We start from the raw sequence: 5,878 nt of genomic DNA, 5'->3' as shown, positions 1-5,878 counted from the left end.
TATAATATACAAAAAATAATAAAACCATATCATAAAACATTTTTCATAATGTAGATAAATATATAATTATTTATTAATTTGTGTTTTAGATATATAGATACTGGACATATATTTCTAGTGTAAATTCAAAATTGTAATCATCGAATAAGATCGAATGAGATGTTAGGCAGACGTTTAGATTGTGTATCAAGATTTTCATATCAATAGGGAATCATATAAGTTGTTGTAGCGATCTTCTCCTCTTTCTTGCCAGTGTTTATTTCCGTGACAATGACACATTGATATGAAATATAATTCTTCTCTTACATTTAGTAACATACGATCTTCGATATAAAGCGGATATCATGTCTCCGCAAAAGTATATACAGCTATATTTTCTCTCTAAAAATAATAAAATAACATGCAGTATTTGTGATGAAAGTTATCTAGTAACACTTCCGAAATCTGCACGCTTTCACGTAATCAAGCAACATAAAAAGTATTATAAAAAAACCAGCAAAAAAGGTGACTGGCTAGAAAAGTTTTACAAGATTATAATTGATCGTGTAACATGCAAGCTTTGTGAATACTATGAACCACTAGATCGCAACAAATTATTACGACATTTAATCAAGAAACATGAAATTAACAATAGTAAAGCAGACTATCTCTACACTTGGATGAAGAACAATTTTCATGTTTATTTTAAACAACTCCATGAAGGAAGCAAGGAAAAACGATGCAAAGACTGCAAATTAATTTATAAAGAAAGTAATTTTTTTATATTAATGAAACATTTGCTCGATGATCATAGCAATATTAATATTAATATATCTTTGGAAATGATGCCAACGCAATAAGAAAAACCTTGGTAAGTTTTATTATTATCTTATCTTTATATTATTTATATTATTATTTATTTATTTATTTTATTTTTGAATCGTTTGCATTTTTATGTACAATAAACATACAAAATTTAACATTTCTTTATAATAAATATCAAATATTCGAAACAAATACATAGCACACTCTCGTTTTATAAACATTTGTGAGTTTAGTTGTCATAATATACAGATACAATAATTTTTAAATATTTATCATGTGTGAATTTATAATTTAAATCATTAATTTTTGAGAATTTATATAATTAGAGAATCTTTTTGAATCTATATAATATTTGTATCCACATATTCTAATATCTCAAATAAAAAGATTCTAATAATAATTTTTAACTGACAATGAAATAATGTGCGCGTATGATTACTTTAAAACTTTATAAAATTGATTACTTCAATTATTCTTTCTTCCGTTTATTCTATTCTCATGCTATTTTATATATATATTTATATATAATTACAGGTTAACTAGTATTTTGATTTTAAAATTCGACGGCACTGATATGAATTTCAAGAGAGATATCGAGGACAATACTACATCAGGTCGCTACCATAACAATAACAAAAATTCGAACTCTAACGATTATTATGATATAAATAATCATAAATAAGGTTTAGTATCTTTGACGAGCAATTTATTTTGCGTTTTAACTTTATATTATAACGTCGCCAAATATTCAAAATTTTTATATGTTTTCCCTGTTATGTATAATATTTTATATATAATATGCCTTTGTATATAATACCCTTATATAATATTCGTATATAATAATTATATACAATTATTATATATAGATAAGATATATAATAATATATATATATATATATATATATAAGATATATAATAATTATTTGTAATTATAATATATTATATGTAATTATATGTAATTATTATATATAATCTTATATATAATTAATCGTATATAATACATAAATTTGTCATCATATAGAAGTAATACGAATAATTTTTTGATTGTATATACATTAGTACAAATATATATGTAAATTTAAATATTAAACTTTTATTTACTCAAGTTTATAAACATGTGATGCATTGACAGTAATAAAAGTAATATGGTATTGATATGCATTAAAATAAAATGACGATTTTAAATAGATTTTTTTTTAATAGTGTTCAGTTTACAATCCACAAAATCTCATTATAATGTTTATTTAATTTATTTCTTGTATTTTCTTTCTTCTCTATCGATTTGATCATTTATACTAATCAACTTGGCAGAATCAATATTATTTCTAATTTAAAGTCATTCTGTAAAATCGCAATTTTTTAAATTACTTTTTTAATTATTTTTTTAATTTTTAATTTATTGTAACAGTTAAAAAACTTTTTGTTATTTGCTTATATTCCGGAAAACACCACACAAACGTGATTTCTTTTTAAGAAAATAATTAAAATTGATAACAAGCTTATTGCGTAAATCAAGGATTATTTCAATATCTATCTTTCTAAAAAAAATAATAAAACACATAAATAAATAAAGTCTATATTAACAAAATTGTTAGTTATTAAAAGGACGTAATCGTGCATATAAGGCTGTCCAACGAACCGGTTTCAGACTTACGTATGTTCCGGACCACTCGTTATGAAATTGCCGGTCAATCACGCTCGGCTCAGCAACGATATGCACAATGCACTGGATCTGGTCGATGGAATGAAGAAAAAGAAATAACAAATTGGCATTCTGAATTTTGCACTTTGTCCGCAGGAGCGACATATGGGACGCGCGTCAAAGCGCACAATTATATTCGCCTCTGTCAAAGAAATCGGTCGGTCGGTCGGTCCAATTCTCTTGCCGTCATATTTCGTCTCCGAATCGGTCAACAAACTCGAGAGAAAATCGCTCGAAGAACGAAGACACGCGACAGCCATTATTAATCGTCTTTTCCAAAAGCATTCTTAAAGTCAAGATTCGTTCTATTCTCTTCGAATTCGCTTCACGAAGTACACAAATATCGTTTTTGTTCCGACATATAATGAATGAAACGAAATAAAATTTTTTTAAATAACCACGCGACTAATGAACGTACGGCAAATATCGGCTTTCGAGGAGGATCGATTGAAAACTCGGTATAAAGACGAAATTGCAATGCTGGCATTAATTTAAATGTCGAAATATATATTAAAAGGAAAAGATGATAAAATTAATAAATTAAAATTATAATTGATTTAAAGGATTTTGATCGGATTGCTTAAGAGATTAATTAAGGGATTAATTAAAAAGCACTCTTGGAAATCATACATCTCGCTAACATATTATTAATAACATATTATCGATATTATTTTAATTACCAATCTTTTTTACAGTTATTAAGATAATTATTATTTTATTATTGTTAAAATAAGAGAAGTATGATTGTTTGTGAAGAATTACCGATCAAATATTTTGCAGGCACGACAATTCACGTATTTTGCTCTTCGAAATGCAGACTTCGTGCGTAATGCAATCGTACGTTCTCGACATGTTATGTCGAGTGGCAATAATTGAGTTGGAACGCGAGCGAAAGCGTTAACGAAGATATTATGCAACCGATCGTCGCTAATCGGCAAATGGTCCGAGACACCAGATGTTACTACACGTGCGTGACCGCCTTTGATTTCGATATTTGTATGGCAACAGATTCGCAGTTCTTTCCGACGTCATGTGAACCAACTGGCTTATTGTTACCGACCCCACAAATTCGGCCATTTGTTCTATATCGCGAATGTATCGCTCTCGAATTGCTATTAAGACATGACAACACATTTCTTTGAATTTATACGCATGGAAATAAATAATTTCAACAAACGTTAAGCTTTCGATCAAATTTCTTTCTCTCTCTCTCTCTTTCTCTCTCTCTCTCTCTCTCTCTCTCTCTCTCTCTCTCTCTGTTTCAATATATCCACTTATATTTATTATTCAAAGTAGCGCGCTAAATACTTGAAAGAGTCAGCACGCAAAACTAAAATACAGAAGTTAAATACAGAAAGAGATATATTATATTCCTAAATGTTTTATAAATTCCTTTGCAACATCAGCATGCGAAATGGCGGATCATAAAATATAGGTCGGTCAAAGGTTATAAAATATATTTTATTACAAATTACGGTAGATTAGCGCTCGTAATGTATGAAAAGCGTGAATGTAAAGCAGGTAAATCATACATCAAATACCATTATCAAGCAAAAAAAAAAAAGTAAATAAACGCTATGTGAGATACATCGAGGGACCATGTGGAAAACTGCGAAATGTGCCGTGACGCAATGCAGTATCGAAAATTGCGGCGCATCTCCTCCCCTTCCTCTCTCTCTTTTACATTTTTGGCGCTATAGGTAATTATGTGAGGCTAATGATATACATACGCAGTAACGATATTGGTAGATTGCAGTTGGTGCAACGAATTATTAGAGCGATAATCAGTATCGCGAACCGAGAAAAGCCGATATCCCATATCCACAATTTGTAATTAAGAATTTTATTAGCGAAGATATTATGCGGCTAATCGTCGGTAATTGGTAAATGGCCCGAAAGCCATGTGCAGTAACCATCTCCCCGGATCGATTTTAGTGCCGTTCAACCCGGGGGGTCGTGTGTGCCCGCCACGAAATTTATTTGCATTTTTACATTGTTAATCCGACGGTGATATATTTCTGCGAGAGATATTAGATTCACGTCGCGGTCGCGATTTGAAAATTGTAAAATCAGGAACTTCGGCAGCGATAAATAAGCGTGAGAATTATTTCAGAGATTGAGGATGAATGTCTCATCATTTAATCCACATAGTTTCTGAGTAGCAGTTGCTAATTTACAAATTACTTTTTTTTTGCACGATAAATTCCACGATAATCAGAGATATCGAATATAAGCGTATAAATGTATCATCGAGCTTACATGACTCATCAATTTCGAATAAACGGAAATATGGAGCGCGAATTATCGTACCCGGGGTACTGCCGCATCTCGTCTCGCATCTTGATGACTATTACAATTTTATAATAACGAGGAGGGAGGGACGCGTGTTACACGAGCGATTTATTCAAACCCCGGACAAAGACGAAGCAACATCGAGCTCGGGCATCGAGATACAACGTGTAGGGTGAGTTAAACAAAAGTCATTAGGGGTAGGAAAATCACTGTGCGTAACCAGTCTCCCAATACCCGAGATTGCAGCTTTCCCTCTCCGGAAATCGCGCGTGTATTCACCATAAAGATGTACACAAACTAAAACGCGTGTGTCACTTGCCGAACAAATTGAGACGTGGGGACAGAGGTGGGGACCGAGCGCATCTCTCTTGATTGTCACAGGTTTCCTCGATATCCCCGAGGGGAGACTCGAAAGGAAGATGGGGGCTCGAGAAGGGAGGGGATACATCATGGTAAATTCTATCTAATTACGATGTCGCAAAATATAATTCTCTCTCTCTCTCTCTCCCCCTTCTTCCTCGCCATCTCCCCTCTTCTCTCTCTTACATATTAAATACAATATTGTCACTGTAAATGTTTTATGTCAACAAATTGAATATAAAAATCTAATATCAGTTTAAATATATTTGTCCATTTAAAAAATTATTTATAATTTTTACAAAAAATTTTCATATTTATTCACAATTTATGTTTATGTGTCAAATTCTCTTTCTCTCTCTCTTTCTTGTTCAATTATAAAAATATTAAATTAATAAATTATAAATTTGTATTATGATATTTTAATATAATAATCTAAAAAGTAAATTAAAATGACTCGAATATATAAAATATTTGTAGTAAACGCAGTGTTATAAATATTTAAAAGTTGTAATTTTATCTATGATATATGTATATACATTCTTATTATTGTATGCGAAAAATATAAATGAATCAAAAGAAGTAAATTAATAATATTCAACTTACTCTTCTGGTATGATATCCGAAGGAAATTCTGTAATTTTAGAGCAATGCTGGTGGAGCAAAAGCTTTACATAGATGATAGCATTACTAAGTCGCGAATGATGAAAGAAATGATAAAAA

The 5,878-nt window shown here is 30.4% G+C and overlaps 1 long non-coding RNA gene across 3 annotated transcripts; it reads left to right on the top strand.

The window, feature by feature from the left end:
• Window positions 1-338: 338 nt before the first annotated feature.
• Window positions 339-3,656, top strand: LOC145970746 (uncharacterized). 3 transcript variants are annotated; one of them, XR_014438587.1, is made up of 4 exons: window positions 339-850; window positions 1,339-1,487; window positions 2,453-2,671; window positions 3,287-3,656. It is a non-coding gene; the product is annotated as an uncharacterized LOC145970746 (long non-coding RNA). The 3 variants fall into 3 exon arrangements; XR_014438585.1 differs by lacking the exon at window positions 2,453-2,671; XR_014438586.1 differs by lacking the exon at window positions 3,287-3,656 and having other exon boundaries at window positions 2,453-3,150.
• The last annotated feature ends 2,222 nt before the right edge of the window (window positions 3,657-5,878 follow it).

The sequence above is a fragment of the Camponotus vicinus genome, unplaced genomic scaffold (genome assembly GCF_025532165.1).
Source record: "Camponotus vicinus isolate PSW18456_S1 unplaced genomic scaffold, iyCamVici1.0 SCAF_4, whole genome shotgun sequence".
Taxonomy (NCBI): domain Eukaryota; kingdom Metazoa; phylum Arthropoda; class Insecta; order Hymenoptera; family Formicidae; genus Camponotus; species Camponotus vicinus.
The sequence above is the reverse complement of the archived record's forward strand: the minus strand, read 5'-3'. Positions and strand labels throughout refer to the sequence as shown.